This window comes from Lepus europaeus, chromosome 4, assembly GCF_033115175.1.
Source record: "Lepus europaeus isolate LE1 chromosome 4, mLepTim1.pri, whole genome shotgun sequence".
NCBI lineage: Eukaryota > Metazoa > Chordata > Mammalia > Lagomorpha > Leporidae > Lepus > Lepus europaeus.
The window spans coordinates 118384813-118408882 of record NC_084830.1 but is presented as its reverse complement, the minus strand read 5'-3'; the positions used below and the strand labels follow the sequence as shown (position 1 = coordinate 118408882).

The following is a 24070-nucleotide window of genomic DNA, read 5'->3' as shown; positions in this document are numbered from 1 at the left end:
TTAAATAAAACATATATTGGTAGAGGGGCAGAAGGAACAAAAGTCCTCAACTTCTCAGAAAAACATGGAATTGATTGGGATAAGGCAACAATACTCCCTTCTCAACTACCCACTTGATTTCATAAGATTCCTGCTCTTGATCATGCTACAAAGGCTTGGCTTCTGTATTTCTTTCGTTGATTCTTCTGTCCTGGCATATAGTTTATGCAGTCAGGGACCCTATGTCTGTAGTCATGATTCAGTTAGCAAGGCTGGAATGTGCAGTATCAACAGATTTCATCCACAGAAGTGTAATGAAGATTAATGAGCTCATTTCTCTCATAATTCAAAGTGACTTAACAGGGTAGCCCTTGTGGTTAGAGGGAGATAAACATGGGAGTGATTTGTGTGTGCCCAACACCTTTGACTCAATCAATCCTTCAAAACTGGGACTTACATGCTCTTTAAATTAGGCAAGTATCAAATAATTAACAATACCTAGCATATTTTTAGCATGAGGGGAAATTGTTCCCTCAATCAACATTCCCAACCAAATTACTTTAGTGAGGGGTAGAACAAAAATGCTGTAACTATTTTTACCACTGTCTCATACCCTTTAAAACTTAGGATTTGTAAACTACCCATGATGCACTAGGTGCCAAGTGGTAGTAAGTCTCTGTGTGCAAATATATATTGATGCCTAGCCCTAAGTGATCTAGAGGTAAAAGAATTTTGATCCAAATTACCTAAATAAGAACATAAACTCTAAGTAGAACTCCAATGTATTAAGTCATATTCAAAAAAGGGTTTAAACATTCATAACTTAATCTTTCCATTTACTTCTCTTGGTGAATATGAAATGATACAAATATAGATTTCATATTTTCTGTGAATTGGTTATTTTCTTTGAAAAGTTTTGTGTACTCAGGGAGAAAGTCTAAAAATATGTTAACAAAAGATAATTTTAAAATCACTGAGCACAATTTTTCATACACATAGAAAGTAGCACATTCCAAAGTTTTGAGTCATTAATGAAAGAATGCAAGAGGAGGTGTGGAAAACTTTTAAGAATGTGATATATGTATTTTATGTGGGCATCAAATGGGCTTATTAGTAGACAATCCAACATAACATTAAAGACACAAAATGAACATTGTGATAATTTTCCTATCCAGAGATAACTCAGAATAATGGTAAGCCAAATTACTTGAACTTACCAACTGGAGTTTTTGAGATTGATTTCTTACTCTAAGCTAATAAAAAAATCAAAGTCTAAATTTTTAATTTTTCTTAGCAAGAATGTAAATTCAAATTGTAGATTTGTCATTGGATACTGAAGCTTAGCATACATAGTAAGGAAAATAAACTAACTAAATTGATTATGAAATACAAGTAGAGAGAGGGAGGGGGAAGTTTAGCTGATAAAATTTAGTTAATAAAGTAATAAGTGTAGGCAGCATTTATAAAGTGTCACATAGCAAACAGGCATATAAATGATAATAAGCAATTACACACAGTAATTTTTATCATGAATAATTTTTAAGATCCTCAGGAAAATATCACACAGTTCCAGGATTAAGAAACAAAGACAGATTACACAGGTATTACTCTGCCTCTTCTCTAGTTCCCAGCTTATGTGCCTGGACAAACACTGGAAGATAGGCCCAGTCCTTGAGCCCTTGCCACCCACATGAGATACCAGATGGAGTTACAGGCTCCCGGCTTTTGCCTGGTTCAGCCCTTTTGGAGAGTGAATCAGCAGATGAAAGATCTCTATCTCTCTCTGTTTCTCCCTCTCTCCCTGTCACTCTGCCTTTCAAATAAATTAAATAAATCTTGAGAGAGAGAGAGAGGGAGGGAGAAGGAGGGGTGAGGAAAAAGAGGAGAGAAATAGGGAAGGAAGAAACCTTGAATCAAAAGTTCTTGGTGTTTAATTTAAATCAACATCATCATCATCATTACCATGATGTTGGGGTGCTCTCATTCTCCCTAAAGCACTTTTGTCTAAAATGATAATTAATAATTGATTAAAATACAAATTACAGACAAAATTTAATATTACATTAAATAGAGGATTTTCCCACTTTTGGATACTCTGCCTCCTCTAATCTCTTACCTGCCTCTGTTTTTTGGGAACATAACTATTTATATCATAGCTAATAAAACACTGATAATTAGCTCACTGGATATATCACCATCCAGCAAAAAATTCACATTTCAGAGATAGGAAGGATATTATTTTTTAAGATTTATTATTTATTTATTTGAAACACAGAGTGGGAGGAAAAAGTGACAGAGAGGTAAAGAGATCTTTACTCCTCAAACGACTACAAAAGCTGGCATAGAGCCAGGAAGAAACCAGAGATGAATCAAGCACTTGTGACAACTTTTGCTGTTTTCCCAGGTGCTTGAGCCAGGACCTGGATGGTAGCAGAGCTGTCTGGACTCAAACTGGCTCTCCATTATGGGATGCTGGAATTGCAGGCAGCTTAACTCTGTGCCACGATGTTAGCCCCTACAAAGGATATTAGGCTGTTCTCAGAGAGATAAAGGCTATGCAGAAGAGAATTTGTCTTCTCTGCTTGGAATTAGTAACATGACCTGTCTGGAGGCATGAAGAAATTCTAACCAAACACAGAGGCTAGAAAGGCTGAGCACAGGGACACGTAACGAGAAATGTAAAATTAACCAAGTTCTGTAGAACTATGAGATCTTCAAAAAGTTATGAATTGCAATTTTTTTTGGACTAAAATACTTTTAACTCCAATTTTCTGCAAACTCTTTGGAGATTCTTCATATGAACAGCAAGGAAATATAGGTGAGTTTAAGCCTGGCTTGAGAGTTATTTGGGGGTTCCTTGGAAGAGCTTCAGGAAATGGGTCCTCATCTTTGTAAATTTGGGTCAGAGACTTCATTATAGTATCCTCAACAAGTTAAAAAGATTCCATGAATGCCTGTTATATGATGTGACATTTATATAATTCTTTGATTATTATTTTTAGTGGTCTGATATACTCTTGTTGACATTTCTTAGGAGAGAAACTTTTTAGCCATATTTAATGAAGGCATTTTTATATTCAAGATGTCTTTTTTTTATCATGGAATGTGCTTATCAGTAAGGATAGATGAAATTAAGATTGGAGAATGTCAGTGATTATAACACTCAAAGAAAGTAAATCAGGATCACTGAATAATGGATTAAGTGTCTAAACCAAGAGGAGGATTCTTTAAAAGAGGATGCTTTTGAAGTTGTCTGTTGGAGGAAAATGGTTGAGTTTGGAAACATGAGCATCCCTTATCACAAATCTTTCTAACCATAAAGCCTCAGGTCGATGACAAGTGATCAAGCACAGCTCTCTGGAGATTGAATAATTGATTCCACAGCCCATTGTTAAATGCATCCTGGGGCCTGGAGGAGCTGATTCCTAATAAAGACTGAGATTAAACTCCCTTTCCTGGTGACAAAATGACAATTTACAATTTCAATTATAGCTAACCAGGGAGAAAGACTGTAGAAGCAGAAAACAAAACCAGCAAGCTATGCTACACTAGGACGATCAATAAACTGGTCTTTGATACTAGCAGAAAAGAGGGTGATCATTTTAAAAGTCTTAAGTGTTATGATTTCAGACGGATGTAGTTCAAAGAGGAATGAACGAAAGTGGAAATCTATCTTCATTAAGATGTTCAGAGGCTGCAATAATGTCCTGTTCTAAGTGACCTTGCATAATCAACATGCTACTTCAATACAAGGCAAAAGACAGAACAGAGCTCACCAGCCATTATTCAATATTTGGATTCCCTAATACCTGCCAGTGTGTCATTGCTGACTCACCAAGCCGAGGCACTTATTCTGTGTATTCTTTCCTGTCTGTGGCAGACTGGGGTAGTCATTTCTTACTTGGCTTTATTAAAAAATAAAATCTTGGGGCCGGCGCTGTGGCGCAGCGGGTTAAAGTCCTAGCCTGCGACACTGGCATCCTATGTGGGCGGCGGTTCGAGTCCTGGCTGCTCCACTTCCAATTCGGCTCTCTGCTATGGCCTGGGAAGGCAGTGGAACATGGCCCAAGTCCTTGGGCCCCTGCACCTGTGTGGGAGGCCTGGAAGAAGCTCCTGGCTCCTGGCTTCAGAATGGTCCAGCTCTGGATGTTGCAGCTATTTGGGGAGTGAACCAGTGGATAGACGACCTCTCTGCCTCTCTGTAACTCTGCCTTTCAAATAAATAATAATAATAATAAAAACTAAAGCAAAAAAAACAACTGTATATATGCAGTACATGAATTTCATTAAAAAAAAAAAAACTGCTGCATACCTATAGTGTTAAGCATTGTAAAAAGTGCTAAAGTTAAATAGGCTCATTGGATTGATCTATTGTAGTTGTAACTTTTGTTTATGTTTGGCTTTCCAGATACCTTTAGGACAGAAATTTTGTCTAATTCACTGCTATATCCCCCATAGCTGGCAGAGTTCCAGTCACACAACAGCATCACCACAATCTCTTATTACAATTTTCATACCAGCTCATACTCAGTTCAATCAGATATCCTCAATGACAAATGCTTAGTATGTTATAATTTAACTCTGAATTATATACTTCATTACTTCATTATTGCTATCCCTATGAGACTTACCTATACCTTTTTGGCTGCTGACTCTCTGCACATGTATACATGGCATGTCTGTGCCATTGTCTCTTACATATGACTTTGTTTAGTCATTTCACGACTATGTATTAAACACAGACTATGTGGTAGGTTACCCACCCTAAGCAGGGTATATCCCATCTATATCCAGGATTGCTGCTCTTACAGCTAATTTGAACTAGTTTATATTGGGAAAAGGAAGCTTGTTTTAGTTAGTTCTCCATCTTCAAAGGACAAAATAGTGTAGGACCTGGTTCACAAAATAATTGAATTGATTCATAAACTAATATATGCATTTTGCATTTGTTCCACCTCCCTTACTTAGCCACTTAGAACCTGGATGACAGCTAAGCATAAGGAAGGGTTACAAATAATTGCTAATCTTTTACTTCATGCTTCATATATGGCAGAGTAAAAGCTAAACAAAGTCTTTGGAGACATAATTTTTCTAAAATTTTATGATGTTTAAGAAACATCATGAGTCTATTATCGGATCTTGTTTTGTATATGAGTAAACCACAGGTTGAAGAGTTTAAATTATTAGTAAGAAGCAAATCTGATGGTGCCGCGGCTCAAAAGGCTAATCCTCCACCTAGCGGCACTGGCACACCGGGTTCTAGTCCTGGTCGGAGCGCCCGATTCTGTCCCAGTTGCCCCTCTTCCAGTCCAGCTCTCTGCTGTGGCCCGGGAGTGCAGTGGAGGATGGCCCAAGTGCTTGGGCCCTGCACCCGCATGGGAGACCAGGAGAAAGCACCTGGCTCCTACCTTCAGATCAGCGCGGTGAGCTGGCCACAGCGCGCCGGCCGCGGCAGCCATTGGAGGGTGAACCAACATCAAAGGAAGACCTTTCTCTGTGTCTCTCTCTCACTGTCCACTCTGCCTATCAAAAAAAAAAAAAAAAAAAAAAAGAAGAAGAAGAAGCAGCCGCAGCAAATCTTACTCAGATAAGTCTTGTATTAGTATGTTCTAAAACAAGGTGACAGATGAAGGTTGATCAGTTGTGAGATTAAAAAGTATAATTTACTTCTTGAAAAGGCTCGTTATCGGGGCCGGTGCCGTGGCTCACTTGGTTAATCCCCCGCCTGCTGTGCCAGCATCCCATATGGGCGCTGGATTCTAGTCCCAGTTGCTCCTTTTCCAGTCCAGTTCTCTTTTGTGGCCTGGGAGGGCAGTGGAGGATGGTCCAAGTGCTTGGGCCCCTGCACCCGCATGGGAGACCAGGAAGAAGCACCTGGCTCCTGGCTTCGGATCGGCACAGCACTGGCCATAGAGGCCCATTTGGGAAGTGAACCAATGGAAGGAAGACCTTTCTCTCTGTCTCTTTCTCTCTCTCATTGTCTGTAACTATACCTGTCAAATAAATTAAAAAAAAAGAAAGAAAGAAAAAGCTCGTTATCTAATCATGAGTAAAATGCCCTTAGGAAAGAAGGGTAACCTAAGCTCCTGATATGGGATATGAGAATTTTTGGGTGTTTTTCCTGACTTGTTTTTTCATTCTCTTTAATGCACATCTAACTTTTGTCTAACTGGGTTGCAGGTAACTGGACTAAAAAACTATTATTGAAAGTGAACTCCACATTTAGTAAACTTATAAAAGTTTCAAAGCTTGTATTACCTTATACTATAGTTATAGTATAGATATAGACCATATCATTTTATTAAGATGACTTAATAATATTAGCAAAAAGTAATTCATCCACAAGAGGTTTCAACTTAATTTACTTATCTCTGAGATCTCTCATTCATTTCACATATTATCTAAAAATCCTCATCCTCCAGCCAAAATTGCACAGTCCAAAACACTTTTAGCAGCCAACATTTTAATGGTCTGAGACATTACTATAACTAAACTTGTAATTTTTACCTTAAAAAGTCACACTATCCTAGCCGGCGTCGCGGCTCACTAGGCTAATCCTCCGCCTTGCAGCGCCGGCACACCGGGTTCTAGTCCCGGTCGGGGCACCGATCTTATCCCGGTTGCCCCTCTTCCAGGCCAGCTCTCTGCTGTGGCCAGGGAGTGCAGTGGAGGATGGCCCAAGTGATTGGGCCCTGCACCCCATGGGAGACCAGGAGAAGCACCTGGCTCCTGCCATCGGATCAGCACGGTGCGCCAGCCGCAGCGCGCCTACCGCGGCGGCCATTGGAGGGTGAACCAACGGCAAAAGGAAGACCTTTCTCTCTGTCTCTCTCTCACTGTCCACTCTGCCTGTCCAAAAAAAAAAAAAAAAAAAAAAAAAAAAAGTCACACTATCCTAAAAGTATCATATTGCATTGCTTGTGGTTTTAACCTGATTTCTGATTGCAGAATTATCAAGGTGCCAGTTCACAACATTTATTTTAGAAATCATACCCTTAATTTGTCCTTTTTTTTTTTTTTTTTAGAAAAGTGAACAATTTGTAATGATCATGGAAATAAAATTAGTGAAGTGCTGACTGGCACAAAGCAGAATATTTAGAGCAATACACCATTGCCTTCTGGGTGGTTTCAATACAAAATACATCATCAAAGGAGTACTGAGAGATGGGTGAAGAGCAACTTAGGACTGCTCTAAAAATATAAATAACTACAGGATTATTATAAGATCTGATAAGTAATATCAATCAGATTCTGAAAGTCCAGTGGTTAGTGGAGAAGGCAAGAGAAAGAAAAAAAAGGCTCATAAAAGAAATAGAGCAACTCTAGGACATCAAGAACCATTTGAAGCTTATTCAAAAATCCTGCAAACACAAGACTGGTTCTCTGACATCAAGTAAACAAAATGAATAAAGCACATTCTGACAAACGTCACTCAGAGAGTCATCCTGAAGCCTCCCTTGCTTTTGAAAGATAAATTTTCTCTCAAGTCTTGATGTATTTGCAGCTGTCATTAATGGGTAGGAGGAATACAACCCCCAGCCCTTTATCTTTAAATGCCTTGCTATGTTTGATTTTGATTGCTAAATTTGGCAAGAGACATATAGTCTGCTAAGTAACTGACACTAAAAATAGACACAAAAATACTGTCAACTATTTGAGGCAAAAAAGTAGGGGCAAAAAGACAACAATCTTGATTCCAATATATAAGACCCTTAATGCAAAACTGTTTTGAATAAAAACAAACCTTATAATAAGTAATATTTAATGAAATTGGAAATGAATTGTTAAGTTATACATCACTGAAACTGGAAAATATTTAACCACTAATTATTCTGTTTGCTACCACTTGATATTCTAGCACAATTGAGATTGTTCATTTTCTCAGGCATATTATTTGTGTAAATTATTCAAGCTGCTAGCTAGAGAACAGTGATATTCAGGTAATGGCTGGAATAGAAATTGTATTCAAATAAATGAATCTTAATTTGCAGCATATGATTATGGAAAATTACCCTGCGTTTAATGCGATTTAACAACATAAAACACAAAAATATTTTAGAATCTATTCAAGATTTAGATAAATGCAAATATGTCAAATTGTAGATATTTGGCTCATAACATACAATTTAAAACTACAAAAAGACTTATAATGAGACATTTTGTTACTTGACCAGTGCAATATACCCCATATACACTTGAAGTTTCCCTAAATCTAAATGGAAAGCAAAGCATTCTCAATCTTTTCTTTAAATCAACTCTACATATATACTCTAGATCTGGTATTTCTAATGTTTTCATGAAAGTGTTAAAAATCAGATTTTGTCCGTCCTGCAATTTCTATTAAACAAAAGTACTCATGTGACTTAACATTGATTTCACCATTAGAAATGTATTCTGCAGATGTACCTCAATAAATATAGAAACAGATGCAAAACATATTTATTGAGCACTGTTCATAATAGGAGAGAGAGAGAGAGAAAGAGAGATTCATAGAACCAAATTGCCACTTTGGAGACAGGGCACATTGTGATATAATAATAATGTGAAAATGCAGTAGAAATATTCATGCTCACATGGAAAAATCTCCAGTATATGTTAATCAGAAAGGTAAAATTCAAACCATGCTTTTTAATATAAGCTTGATTTGGTAGAAAAATATAATTTTTCAACTTCTAGAATATTAAATGTTGAGAATATTGTAGTGACTAGGGTCTCTAATATTTAATATTTTATCCATGAACATATATGAGACTTGCATTTTTAAGAAAAAAATGACAGAACATCAAAGCCAAAAAATATATCATTGAGGCCGGCGCCATGGCTCAACAGGCTAATCCTCTGCCTGCGAAGCCGGCACACTGGGTTCTAGTCCCGGTCGGGGCGCTGGATTCTGTCCCAGTTGCCCCTCTTCCAGGCCAGCTCTCTGCTATGGCCCAAGAGTGCAGTGGAGGATGGCCCAAGTCCTTGGGCCCTGTACCCCATGGGAGACCAGGAGAAGCACCTGGCTCCTGGCTTCGGATCAGCGCGGTGCGCCGGCCGCAGCGCGCTGGCCGCAGCAGCCATTGGAGGGTGAACCAACGGCAAAAGGAAGACCTTTCTCTCTGTCTCTCTCTCTCTCACTGTCCACTCTGCCTGTCAAAAAAAAAAAAAAAAAGATATTATTGATAAGAAATCAATGTTCCTTTTGAAATTTGTCTCTCATCTCAATTCTTTATAGAAAAATAATACATCATAAAATACATTTTAATGGAAATTGTAGAATTCAGTAAGATATCTTTGTAGTGGTTATCCTAAATCTGATGTTATAATTTGTATAACATAAAGGAGCAATTCACACCATTTTGCTAAAGTCCATGGAACTATGCATAGTCGTGAATAACCATGACTTTGGCATGATTGTTCATGGTTCTCATTGGGAAATTAAACTCTCAGTCCTCATCCAAGTGAGGAACATTTCTTTGAAACCGATCATATTTCAATAACTGTAATTGTGTGACAACATTCCTGTGAATCAAAAATTAAACCAAAGGACAGGCATTTCAGAATCCACATATAACAGAAAGCAAAATTTAAAACTAAATCCAGTTGGGGTCAGCACTGTGGTATAGCAGGTAATGCCACCGCCTGCGACATCAGCATTCCATATTTGGGTCAATACCACCCATGTGGTAGACTCAGATAAAGCTTCTGGTCCCTGGCTTAAGCCTGGCTCAGCCCTGGCTGTTGCAGCCATATGGAAAGCGAAACAGTGGATTGAAGATCTCTGTCTCCCTCCTCTCTCTTTCTATAACTCTGAGTTTCAAACAAGCATACAAATAAATAAAAACTTTAAAAAAAAAAAAAACAACAAATATGCAACTGTTGAGCCGGATTCTCTAAGTATCAGAGTAGGCAAAGTGATCAAGCAAGATAATGTAGAATGTGGAGGAGCTGGCAGTTAGTCTGGAGGTGAAGTAACCACATTTCACATTTGAGTTCCTGGGTTCAAGTCCTGTCTCTGGCTCCCAACTCCAGCTTCCTGTTAACATAGATCCTGAGAGGCTACCTCAAGTAGTTGGGTGTGGTGGAATGAGTGAGAAGCACCAAGACAGCAATAGCCAGCAAGCCGGATGTGCGCTCAGCTACATAGGAAATGGCGGCGGAACCTACCTGGCAGGGGAGTCTGCCTAGTAACAGGCAGTGATTGGTTAAGGCATGGACCTTCCCTTGACCGGATTGGCTGCCTCAGCTATATAAGCACATGTACTTCCTGAAATAAAGGAGTCTGCAAGCTGCCAGCCTCTAGCCCGCTTTCACCTGACTCCCGGTATCTGTGTCATGACTCTGCGCTGCCTTACCCCCAGCCACCATGGGAGAATCCAGATGAGACAACATGGTGCCCAATGTGGGGCTTGAATCCACGACCCTGAGTATCATGCTCTACTAACTGAGCTAGCCAGCGCCGGGTGCGCCGCTGGCTCTGCTTTGTGCAGAGGGGGGCGAGTTCCCAGCACGGGCTCCCGGTGCCTTCAGTGGCTGTGCGCTGTTGCAGTGGCCCGAGTGCAGCCACTGAACAACAGTTGGGTTCCTCCTACCCATGCGAGAATCTGGATAAAGTTAGGAGCTCCCAGTTTTGGTGCACTCTCAGAACTTTGCAGGCATTTGGGTGAACCAGTGGATGGGAGCTTTGTTCAAGCTGCTGGCTTTGGTCTGGCTCAAGCAGGCATATGGAGAGTGAACCAGCAAACAAAAGATCTTTGTCTATGGGTCTGTTTCTCTTGCTTTCCTTGTCTCTCTGCCTTTCAAGTAAATAACATAAAAAGTAAGTATACACAGAAAGGGTTTTGTGGCACAGCGGTTTAAAACACTGCTTGTGACACAGGCATGCCATATCAGAGTGCTGTTGTCTGCTCAGTTTCTGATACAGAGCCCTACTAATGCACCTGGGAAGGCAGCAGACGATGGCCAAAAGTACTTGGGCCCCTGTCATCCATCTGGGTGATCCAGATGGAATTTCTTGCTCTTGCCTTTGGTCTGGCCCTGACCTAGCTGTTCATGGCCATCTGGGGAGTGTACCAGGAGTTGGAATATCTCTCTCTGTGTGTTGCTCTGCCTGTTAAATGAATGAATGAATGAATAAAAAAATAAATATTTAAAAAAGAAATCAGGAGTTAACATGCTAATTTGAGATATGTCTGTTGTTCCATGTCATAGTGTTTTGTGTTTTTTGACACGGTAAGCATACCAAGTTGGAAACCTAGTAAAAGGTGCTTTTGGCAACTGCTAACTACTTAGAATACATTGAAAGATATGCCTAATTCAAATTATATTGCGTATCAATATACTTCTGATTCCTATAATTTATCAAGCCTCTTATCCCTTCAGCACTGAAAGTTCAGTCACATTTTATTTACAGGATGATAGCTAAAGATGGTAATAACATTTAACTTTTTTTGCATCAATTCAAAAGCTATATGCTATAGTCATTAAGATTATGCAGACTATGGAGCTGTATGTATTCTGTGTATACTCTAGTTCTGCTGCTTTCCATCTATGAGGTTTTGAGTGATTTAATGAACTACTCTCAATTTGACTTTTCTCAAAAATGTGGATAAATCAATGCATTTATTGAGACAATTAAATGAAATAAGGTATTCAAAGTCTTTGGGTCTATTTCAGCACACTGTAAGTGATCCTTGGATGTTCCTATTAGCAGGAATAAAATCACTGAGTTAACAGTATGAATATCAAGCTATGTCATTCTGTGGCTCTCAAAAAGAGGAAATATATAATACGACAATTTGGAGAAAAATGTCAAGGTTGCTTCCAGCTCTAGATCAGATTTTTGGATAATCCTTCCCATAAAATACTCTAAGTCACTTGAGCTATGCATGGGAAAATCTATCATTTGTATAGATTAATAACTGAAGGTTTTTACATAAGTAGAATATATATATCCTACATATATATATTACACATATATATGTAGGATATATATATCAGATATATATACATGTAAGATACATATGTATGTATATACATATCACTGTAAGGGGGAAAAGCTGTTTGCAAGACATTTTTCAGTAAGATATTCCAATTAAAGGCATATGGAAGCTTTTGGAGAACAAACCAAGTTACTACTTTTAGGGGTACAGTTTAAGAATTGTTAGACATTTTTTTACTTTTTTATTCACTTTTTCACCCCTTGAAGGAAACTGAATAAATGTTCTACCGAATTGAGTCTCATATATGCGCACACCTGCCACATGGCAATCCACATATGCTGTCTCCTAAATAAAATGCTAGATTAATGCCAGCTTCTTGCTGTGTCCTCAAATGTGAAACCACTGGGAGGTGTTCTCTGTGTTGAAGACTGAAAACCCCACCCATAATTTCATCTAGAAGACCCAGGAAATGGGAAAAACCAGGGCTAAATGAAAGATACATACTCATGTCTGGAAAACAATGGAAATGGGGTTTTCTTTTAGAATTAGAATCAGAAGTGTCCAGTTTGTTTGGTTTTCACTATACTAGAGACAATCTGCTTGGGAAGGCAAAGCTATGGAGTGTGTTAAATAAAACTTTGAAATTCAGGAAGTGAAACTTCCATTAATTTTGTGCTTGCAACTAACTCTGGTGGATTCTTCACCACATTTAACAGCTAGACAGAGCAAGATGCAGGAACTGAAAGACCACTTAGATCAATGCAACATGTCCTCATAGAGATGTGGTTACAGACACAGGCACTCTATTCCTGCTGCTTTCTTTGTTAGATTTAATTTTCAAAGTGTCCAGGAAAATTTTAAAAAGCATACACATTTTAAACTGCTATTCAGCAATATTCTGGTATGGTTAAGATAGAGTAGTATCTCATCTCTTCCACTTATTACAACTGAAAATATAGGACAGGTACTTAACACAGCTATTCAAAGACTCTGAAATGTAAATAATGGCATGTAGATTAGAGGGAGAAAGCAAAATTTGAAGAAAGACTGTAAGCTTCTTGCCTGCACTTGCCACTCATGCTTCTTAATCTGAATCTGCAACTGGAAAAAGGGTGCTGTCATGAAAATTTTTCTTAAGATATCTCTCTTTCTCCATCCTCCCTCTCTCCTTCCTTCCCAACCCCTGTACCCCACCCTCTGCCTTCTCAATTTCCCTCTCTAGTCAGAGGACCAGAGAAGGGGAATTTTGGAACAGAAAGAGTGGTGGACATTCTCTGCTTCAGTTTTTTCTCTCATCTTTGGTGCCCTGGTGTCAGAAGCTAGTCTCCAAGCTTCAGTGCTATGGGGTGTGGGAATGGTAGCAGCAATCAGGTATACTAATTTCCCCTAGAGGAGGAAACATTTACAGGGGATGTACCATAGTGTGGGGATTTTTAAATTCAGGCTTTCTGACCAGAGATTAAGAACGGTAGACGCTAAGAGACAGTGAAATTGACAAGATTAAGGAGAAGAGATAGTAATATGAGGATAAAGAAGAACAGACAAAGATAAAGTCCTGGGTGTATATCTGTGGAAATGATCCCAAACCCAAAGGTTCTGAGAAATGACATAGGCTACACTCCATGTTCCAAATCTCCGGGTAGCACATATTCAGGGAGTATCAAATAGCAAACCAAAGACTTTAAAAACTGAACTTAAATTACAAACCTAAATCAACTGAGGGTGACTTTTTTAAAAAGAAAAAAAAAACAAATTGAAAAGTCACTATTCTTCAGATGATTTTAACAGGATCATAAATATAAAAAAAATCATATTTCAAATGTCTTAGTAGCAATAAAAATCACTCAAGGTACAATGAAACAGGAAAATATTCAAGAGAAAAGATAACCACCAACACATGCCAGATCTATAATGACCAATATACTAAAATGATCAGGCACATATCTTCAAGTTTTTATAATTGAGCTTCATTAAATAAAGGGAGAGAACTCATTAAACAAATGGAAAAATGGAAAATTTCCTAAGAGAAAAAATATATTTAAAATGCATATATTTTGAGAACCTTAGTTCTCTTTCCCATCTTGCAAGATGACAAGTGAAAAAGCTCCAGCTCCAAAGCTGGACATTAAGAAGAAATCTCCAGCTGAAAAGGTGGATGATGGCAGCAGCAAAGTTAAAGAGAAGAAACAAAGTCTGAGAAGGGGAAACTCCACAGCAGCAGAAACTCTGTCCTCGTGAGAAGGGTTGGGAGATATTTCCAACCTGCAGTGTATTCAGGAAGGCTTGGTAGCCAAAGAGGTACTTTGCTCCCCAGTACAGGATTGAAAAGAAGAAAGGTTTTGCTACTGTCACAAAACCAGATGGAGGTGAAAAGAATGGTGGCACCCAGGTGGTTATACTTTGCAAAATGCCTCGATAATATCCCACTGAAGACGCCCTTCCAAAGCTGTTGAGCCACAGCAAAAATCTCTTCAGGCAGCCCATAAGGAAGTCTGTGAGGCAGCATCAGCTCTGGGGCCATTCTGATCATCCTCACCAGGAGCCCCAGGGGCAAAACAGGGGTCTTCCTGAGTCAGCTACGCCGTGGTGGTGTGCTGCTTGTGACTGGATGCCTTCCCCCTAACTGGGCTCCTCTGCACAGAACACACCAAAAATCCGTCACTGCCACCCCCACAGAAATTGGTATCAGCAGTGTGAAAATCCCCAAATATCTCACTGTTGTTTATTTCAAGAAGCAACAGCCGTGGAAGCCCAGACACCAGGAAAGTGAGATCTTGGAAACAGAGAAATACGAGATAACAGAGCAGTACCAGGTTGATCAGACAGCTGTGGAGTCACAAATATCATCAAAAATCAAGACTGTTCCTCAGCTCCAGGGCTACAGGCAATCTGTTTTTCTCCCTAATGAATGGAATTTACCCTCACAAATTGGTGTTCTGAATTCCAAAGGAAGAATCTCATTAAATACATAACATAAAAAGTATATATTTACTATTTATATATTCATTTATTGTTTACTTTGAAAGGGAGAGAGACGAGAGATAGGGTGACAGAGACAGACAGTGAGAGAAAGAGATTTTTTTTTTTTTTCATCTGTTGTTTCACTCCCTAAATGCCTGAAACAGCTGGAACTAGGCCAGGACAAAGTCAAGAGTTGGGAATTCAATCCAAGTCTCCCATATGGGTTGCAGTGACCCAAGCACTTGAGCTGTTATCTGCTGCCTCTCAGGGATTCTATTAGCAGGAAGCCAGAATCAGCAGCAGAGCCAGAACTCAAACGCTGAGCACTCTAATATAGAATGCAGATCTCCAAAGCAGTGTTTTTTTTTGTTGTTGTTTTTTTAAGATTTATTTATTTTACTTGAAAGAGTTAGAGAGAGAGAGAGAGAGAGAGAGAGAGAGAGAGAAGTCTTCTATCTGCTGATTTACTCTCTAGATGGCCTCAATGGCCGGAGCTTCACTGATCCGAAGCCAGGAGCCAGAAGCTTCTTCCAGGTCTCCCACATGGATGCAGGGGCCCAAAGACTTGGGCCATCTTTTACTGCTTTCCCAGGCCATAGCAGAGAGCTGGATCGGAAGTGGAGCAGCTGGGTCTAGAATCAGCACCCATATTGAATACCAGCACAGCAGGCAGCGGTCCCCCCCCTCCCCCGCCCCATGCCACAGCACAGGCCACCAAAGCAGTGTTTTAACCGCTGGGAAAAGTGCCTGTCCCCCGAAGGAGGAAATTTAAGAAACGAACTATGATAGATAGAATATATAAAAACTCACTAGATGTACTGAACAACAGATATAGGAAGACTTTGTGAATTTAAATGTAAATTAGCATAAATAATCCAATAGAAACACTAGGAAGATATTGAAAAAATACTTAATAAAGCCTCAGAAACCTGTAATAGTACCAAAAACTCTAACATATGTTTCAGTATGGTGTTATAAAGATAAGAGAGGTTTTGAGCCCTTGTTCACCCAAATGTAGAAATAATATTTGAAAATTTGTAAAATTTAGTGACAAATTTGCAGATTTATGCAGATCTGTGAAACTCAAATTGTATAAGCTCGTTAAAGAACACATCCATGCATACCCTAACCAAACTGCTTAAAACAAAAAATAAATGGAAGCCCAAAACAAGAGATTGATGGTATGTGATATGCATGAAAAATAGTAATTCTAATCACAATAATTCTAATCATAATTCTCAACACAATCTATTAGAGTGAGCAGAGTTGAACACATTTTTAAGTGCTGTATCCAGTAAATATATTCTTCAAGAATAATGATGAGATATAAAACATTTTCAGATGAAGGAAAACTAAGATAATACACAGCTCTGCTTTAAAATAAAGGTTAAGAACAGTTTTTGATGAAAAGGAGAAATGATGTCAACCAAAAACCATGAAAAATTAGGAACAAGAAAAGAACAATAGATATGGTAAATACATGGATACATAGAATATACCATCTTTACTCTTTCAAATTATTTAAAGTGTGTGTGACAGTTACAAATAGATATTCAAGATTGCTTGGTGGTTTTACAATTTTTTCAAGAAACAATATATATGACAATTATAACACTAAGAAGAGGATTAAAAAGATTTAAAGAAAAAAAGTCCAGCATTGTGGTGCAGCATATTAAGCTGTCATTTGCAATCCCAGCATCCCATCTTCAAGTGCTGGTCTGAATCCTGCTTCTAGGCTTCAGATCCACCACCCTCCTAATGCACCTGGGGACAAGTACTTGGGATCCTGCAATCCATGTGGGAGACAGATGGAATTCCTGGCTCCTGGTTTAGGATTGGCCCAGTCCCAGCTGTTGCACATTTGAGGAGTGAACCAACAGACAGATTATCTCTGTCTGTCTGTCTGTCTTTCTCCATTGCTCTGCCTTTCAAATAAATAATTTTTTAATAAAATTTAAAAAAAATATTTATAAGGTTGTAAAGTCTCCACATTTTACTTTAAGAGGTGAAATATTGACTGTGTCAAGTTGAAAAGTATAATTGTTCTCTGCCGATAGCAGAATGTCACTAGACACAGAAACTGTCTAGTGAGGGTCTTCCTACTGCATCACGACATGCAAAAAGTGCCGCATGGATAGGACAGCAACTGAGAGATGGCATTTTTATAACAAATCTGCTTAAGTAAAAATAACTCAGCACTGAGGCTGGTGTTGCAGCACAGTGAGCTAAACTGCCGCCAACAATGCCGGCACCCCTTATCAGAGCACTAGTTCCAATCCTGGCTCCTCTGCTTTTGATATAGTTCCCTACTAATCTGCCTAGGAAAGCAGTGCGGCCTGGATTAAGTGCTCTTGTGGGAGACCTAAATGAAGCTACAGGAACCTGGCTTTGGTATGGACCAGCCCCAGTCATTGTGTGCATCTGGGGAGTGAACCAGTGATGAAGATCTCCTCTGTCTTTCTCCTCTACCCTTCCCTTCTCTTTTTCTATCATTCAGTCTTCGAAATAAAAAAGAATCATTTGAAAAAGTTAAGAAACAAACCTATGCTTGTGATAATGACATTAAACCCTTCATGACCTAAATACCCCCAAATAAGTCCCACCTCCCAAAAGTATTGCATTGGGGGACTTGTTACCAACACATGGACTTTGGGGGACACCTTCAATACCAATAAGCTACCAAGTTTATGGTATTTTATCATAACAAGCCAAATGGCTCAAAAGAGTATAAGACTTCAACTTCCCCTCAATGTGGAAACAAATAAAATGCAAATAACTTAGATATTACATTGAAATACCTTGACTTGACATTAACAGAACCCTCCATCTAACACCCTGAGAATCCATATTCTTTTCATATGCATAGGAGACATTCAACATGAAGAAACATACCCTAAATAACAAAAATATAATATGAATAAGCTAACTAAAAAATGGAAACAGTCTAACTATTTTGTTACCATAATGGGATATAAGTAGAAATCTGCAACCAAAAACTATGAAAAATCTCAACATGTGTGAAAATTAAGCTATAAACTTCTAAATAATCCATAGATCAAAGAGGAAATGTCAAGATACATTAAAAATATTTTGTAAGTTGGTGTTTAGTGGTTAAGATGCCTACATCCCAGCTGGTGCCATGGCTCAACAGGCTAATCCTCCGCCTTGCGGCGCCGGAACACCGGGTTCTAGCCCCTGTCGGGGCGCTGGATTCTGTCCCGGTTGCCCCTCTTCCAGGCCAGCTCTTTGCTGTGGCCCAGGAGTGCAGTAGAGGATGGCCCAAGTGCTTGGGCCCTGCACCCCATGGGAGATTAGGAGAAAGCACCTGGCTCCTGCCTTGGGATCAGCGCGGTGTGCCGGCTGCAGTGTGCCAGCCGTGGCGGCCATTGGAGGGTGAACCAACGGCAAAGGAAGACCTTTCTCTCTGTCTCTCTCTCTCTCTCTCTCACTGTCCACTCTGCCTGTCAAAAATAAAAAAGAAATTAAAATTTAAAAAAAAAAATGCCTGCATCCCACATGAGACAAAACAGGATTAATTCCTGGCTCTCGATTCCAGCTGCCTGTGACTGAAAATCCTGGGAGCTGTCGTGATGTCTCAAGTAGTTGGGTTCCTGCCACTTATGTGGGAGACCTGGATAGCATTCCTGGTATCCGGCTTTGGCCTCAGCCCAAAACCAGACTGAGAAGTGGCCCAGTGTATATAAATTAAATTTGTAAACAGTTGAAAATAATACATCATATCAAATTTGTGAGGGGTACCATACACACGAGTTAAAGAAATTTATAATACCAAATACATATATTGGATTCTACCTTAAGGACTAGAAAAAAAAATAGCAATGTAAAGGCAAAGATTGCATTAGGGAAAAGGAAATAAAAATACAAGCAGAAATCAAGGAAATTTAAATCAGAAAAAAATATAAAAATCAGTAAAATAAAAAGCTAGTTTTTTGTAAGCAGTACTAAAATTGATAAAACTCTGGCCATTCTGACAAAGAGAAGGAGCAAGCATAAAGTTCTAATATCAGTAAGGAAGGTGGGGGCATGTCACTGTAAACAGCACAGGCATTACAAACGTAACGTGGTAATCATGTGAACACTAGCATTGCATACTACACAACATAAGGAAAATGAAATATTTCCTTGAAAGATATGAACTAAAAACACTTTCTCAATAAGAAAGAGATAATCTAAATAGTAATATATCTAATAAAGAGGTTGACTGTATAGTTTAACATTTTATGGAAAAAGCCAATCTAAATGCTGACTTCTACCACACATTTAATGAAGAAATAGCATAAGTTTTATATAATGTCTTCCAGAAAACAGAGGAAACCAAATACTTACTAAGTCACTGTATCATATTATGATTTTTCTCATACAAAAGCATGCAAATACAATATGGGAAAGAAAGCAAAAGAACAATAAAAAGCATAGAAGTATACATGCCAAAATTCTCAACAACATAGAAAAATGAATAATAACCATAGAACTATGGATGCTAAAATTCTCAACAACATAGAAAAATGAATTTATCAATGAACAAAAATCCACCATACTAACAGAATCAGAAAAGGCAACATCCAATCATATAAAAAATACCTGTACCAATTTAGGTATTGAAGGGGACTTTGTTCATCTGATATCTTTCTTTTATCAGCTACATAAAACATACCGCTAACATGATATAAAATTGGAAGTCTGAATGCCTCCTACTAAAATTAAGACCAAGGGAGGTATGTTCACTCTCACCAATCCTATATAATGCTTGCAGAAATTCTAAAAATTACAATGAAGCAATGAAAATAAATAAAAAGCATTAAAATTGTAAAGAAAAAGTTAAACTGCCCCTATTCACAGAAGATATTTTATTTGTAGAAAATCTAAATAATATGTAGAAGAGCTCCTAGAGCTTATAAGCAAGTTTAGTGATGTTAAAGAATGCAATTCAAACTAAAATCAATAATACTTACATTTTTTATCATTAAAAAATTGGACATAGTTTTTAAAGTTCTATTTATAGGAATCCCAAAAAAGTGAATTATTTAGATATAAATTTAACAACAAATGCATAGTACCTGTATATTGAATCAATACAATGCTGACAAAATATATCAAATAAGACCTAATATGCTGGCGCCGCAGCTCAATAGGCTTATCTTCCACCTGCAGCGCTGGCACCCCGGTTCTAGTCCCAGTCGGGGCGCTGGATTGTGTCCCAGTTGCCCCTCTTCCAGGCCAGTTCTCTGGTGTGGCCTGGGAGTGCAGTGGAGGATGGCCCGCCCTGCACCCCATGGGAGACCAGGAGAGGCACCTGGCTCCCAGCTTTGGATCAGCGCGGTGTGCCAGCAGCCACGCGCCGGCTGTGGTGGCCATTGGAGGGTGAACCAATGGCAAAAGGAAGACCTTTCTCTCTGTCTCTCTCTCTCACTTTCCACTCTGCCTGTCAAAAATAAAATAAAAAAGACCTAATGTATAAAAATATATGGGGTTCACTGATTGAAAGCCAATATAAATTAGATGCCAATCACAATAAAATCCACTGCAGGGTTTTTTGTTTTTTGTTTTTTAATAGAAATAGACCAATGAATTTTAATATGTATAGGAAAAGGCAAAAGACTTGTCTAAAAAAGTTAGTCATTCTTTCTTTTTTTTTTTTTTTTTTTTTTTGGACAGGCAGAGTTAGACAGTGAGAGAAAGACAGAGAGAAAGGTCTTCCTTCTGTTGGTTCACCCCCCAAATGGCTACTACTGCAGGCGCACCACGCTGATCTGAAGCCAGGAGCCAGGTGCTTCTTCCTGGTCTCCCATGCGGGTGCAGGGCCCAAGCACTTGGGCCATCCTCCACTGCATTCCTGGCTCACAGCAGAGAGCTGGACTGGAAGAGGAGCAACCAGGACAGAACCTGGTGTCCCAACTGTGACTAGAACCTGGGGTACCGGTGCCACAGGTGAAGGACTAGCCAAGTGAGCTGTGGTGCCGGCCAAGAATTAGTCATTCTACTATCTCTGTGAAACACTTGTTCTAGGATCCACAACAGATATCAAAATATACAAATGCTCAAGGCCCAAATAAAAAATGCCATATGGTATATTATGCATATATCATACACACATTCTCTCATACACTTTAAATCATCTATAGATTACTCATAATGCATAATAAAACTTAAAATCCTAATAGTGTACTACTGTACTGTTTAGGTAACAATAGTGACAATGTTTATATGTTCAGTTACAGAAGCAATTTATTCTTAAGTATTTTTTATCTGAAGTTGGTTAAATCCACATACACAGAATCCATGGCTAAAGATGTCTGACTGCACTATAAAAGCTATACCAGTCAAAAAAGTATGCTATTGGTAAAGGGATAGAAACAAAGATTAATGAAACACAATAGAGAATGAGACCATATATATTGAGTATACATACCTAATTACAGTTGATGTTAAGAGTCAATGGCGGCCGGCGCTGCGGCTCACTAGGCTAATCCTCCGCCTTGCGGCGCCAGCACACCGGGTTCTAGTCCAGGTCGGGGCACCGATCCTGTCCCGGTTGCCCCTCTTCCAGGCCAGCTCTCTGCTGTGGCCAGGGAGTGCAGTGGAGGATGGCCCAAGTGCTTGGGCCCTGCACCCCATGGGAGACCAGGATAAACACCTGGCTCCTGCCATCGGATCAGCGCGGTGCGCCGGCCGCAGCGCGCTACTGCGGCGGCCATTGGAGGGTGAACCAACGGCAAAAGGAAGACCTTTCTCTCTGTCTCTCTCTCTCACTGTCCACTCTGCCTGTCAAAAAAAAAAAAAAAAAGAGTCAATGGCAATTCAACTGAGAAAGGAGGGTTCTTTAAAAATAATGGATCTGGGGCTGGCATTGTGGCATAGTAGGTAAAGCCACCACCTGTGACACTGGCATTCCCATATGGGTGCCAGTTTGTGTCCCAGCTGCTCCACTTCCAATTGATCTACCTGCTACATTTAGGCCTGGTAAAAGCAACTGAAGATGGTTCAAGAGCTGGGTTCCTTGCCACAATGTCAAAGACCCAGATGGGGCTCAAGGCTCCTCACTTCAGCCTGGCCCAGCCCTGGCTGATTCAGCCATCTTGCAGGTGAACCAGCAGATGAAAGATCTTTCTCTCTCTGTCTCTTCCTCTCTATATAAGTCTCACTTTCAAATAAATAAATACATTTTTTTAGAAATGCACCTTGGACATTTATAAAAGTAGTATAAAAGTATCTCCACATTGTTTCCACTGCAGCTGTACTAATTTATATTCCCACCAACTATATATAAGGGCTTCTCTTTCTCCACATCCTTATCAAGATTTGTTACTTTCTGTCTTTTTGATAACAGTCATTCTAAGAGGTGAGGTGATAGCTCACTGTGGTTTTACATTTACTTGATGGCTATTGATACTGATCATATTTTCATATATTTATTGGCCATTTATATGTGTTGAGAAACATGAATTAAATCATTTTTCTATTTCTTAACTTGTTTAGTTGTACTTTTGTTGTTGAGTTAAAAATACCAAAAAGGGGACTAGAGTTGTAGTGTAGCAGGTAAAGCCACTGCCTGTGATGCCAGCATCCCATATCCCATATGGGCACTGGTTCATATCCTGGCTGCACCATTTCCAACACAGCTCCTGATAATGTGCCTAGGAAAGCAGCATAAGATGGCTTGGGTTCCTGCATTCATGTGAGTGATCTGGAAGAAGCTCCTGGCTTTGGCTTGACCCAGCTCTGATACAGCCATTTGTGGAGCGAATTAGCAAGATTCTCTCTCTCACCCTCTCTCCCTCCATCCCTCTCTCCCTTTCTCTTTCTCTCTCTCTGGTGTGGTATGTGAGTGTGCGTGTGTCTCCTTCTCTGTCTGTAACTCTGTACTTCCATCAATCTTTAAAACAAAAGTACAAAACTGCAGAACTTACACAAAATTAACTCCATATCGAGTAAACTGAAAAATGTCAAACAACAAAACTCTTAAAAGAAAACACATGAAATGATCTAGGTGTGCTTCAGTTAAGTAAAGACTTCTTGTATACATTTGAATTCACATATCCAGCAAAGGACTTGATATCCAGAACATATAAATAACTCCTGTAAATCAAGATAGGAAAACAAATAATCCAATCAAAATATGGGAAATGGCTACTTTTACAATGAATACAAAGAAATACTACTTATTAGGGAGAGAAACGACCAATTTATATGAACAATTTATTTCATAGGCATAGATCAAGTGAAGGAAGCTAGTCTCAAAGGTTACATGTGAAATAAGTTCATTGGTAGATATATTTTTTAAAGATTTGTTTATTTATTTGAGAGAGAGAAGGTGAGGCAAAGAGAGGTCTTCCATCGGCTGGTTCACTCCCCAGTTAGTGTAGATCCAAAGCCAGGAGCCCAGAGCTTCTTCTGGGTTTCCCTCGGAGGTGCAGGGGCCCAAAGACTTGGGCTATCTTCTACTGCTTGCCCAGGCCATAGCAGAGAATTGGATCAGAAGTGGAGCAGCCAGGACTAGAACCGGTGCTCATATGGGATGCTAGTACTGCAGGCATCAGCTTTACCCGCTATGCTACAGCACCAGCTCCGGTAGCTATTTTAAAGAACAAAACAATCCAGATGGACATCAGATCACAGGTTGTAAGAGCTAAGGTGGGAGGATGCTTTCAGGGTCAATACTCCGGTATTTTGGAGTGTTGGGATGACTCTGAATCTTGAATGTGTTGGTTGACACCTAAACTTATGCATGTGTTAAAACTTAAAAATGTTTAACAAAAACTAATCTTACTTTATGTAGATTTTTAAATGCTCATACAGTAAGACATTCCTTTTTCTTGCTTAAAATATTTTTTTAAAAAAACTCTCAAGAACGCTTCCTATGCTATTTCCTCTAGCTTATTTGCAGCTCCAAAATTAGACATCATGACAATTATATTTTTGACTACTTTGTAATACCCTGAATACCACAGCACTAGATGTAGACACAGGAGAGGGAAAACTGCCACTCACCAAGTAGCACTGACAAAAGACTAATGAACCAACACTTTGCGAACCAATGTTTTAGCAAGAAGTGCCATTACATACAGAGTATTTTAAATAAAACAGTGCATAGAGATGAGTCTTGGGGAAAAAAAAGAGAATAAGAGACAAATTCCCATAATTTTGAATACTATTAATGAATCTAATTAGTAAGCCTCAATGGTTCT

The 24070-nt window shown here is 39.2% G+C and overlaps 1 pseudogene; it reads left to right on the top strand.

Annotated features, from left to right (window-relative positions):
- The first annotated feature begins 3714 nt into the window (after positions 1-3714).
- Positions 3715-14843, top strand: LOC133758761 (large ribosomal subunit protein eL6-like; annotated as a pseudogene).
- The last annotated feature ends 9227 nt before the right edge of the window (positions 14844-24070 follow it).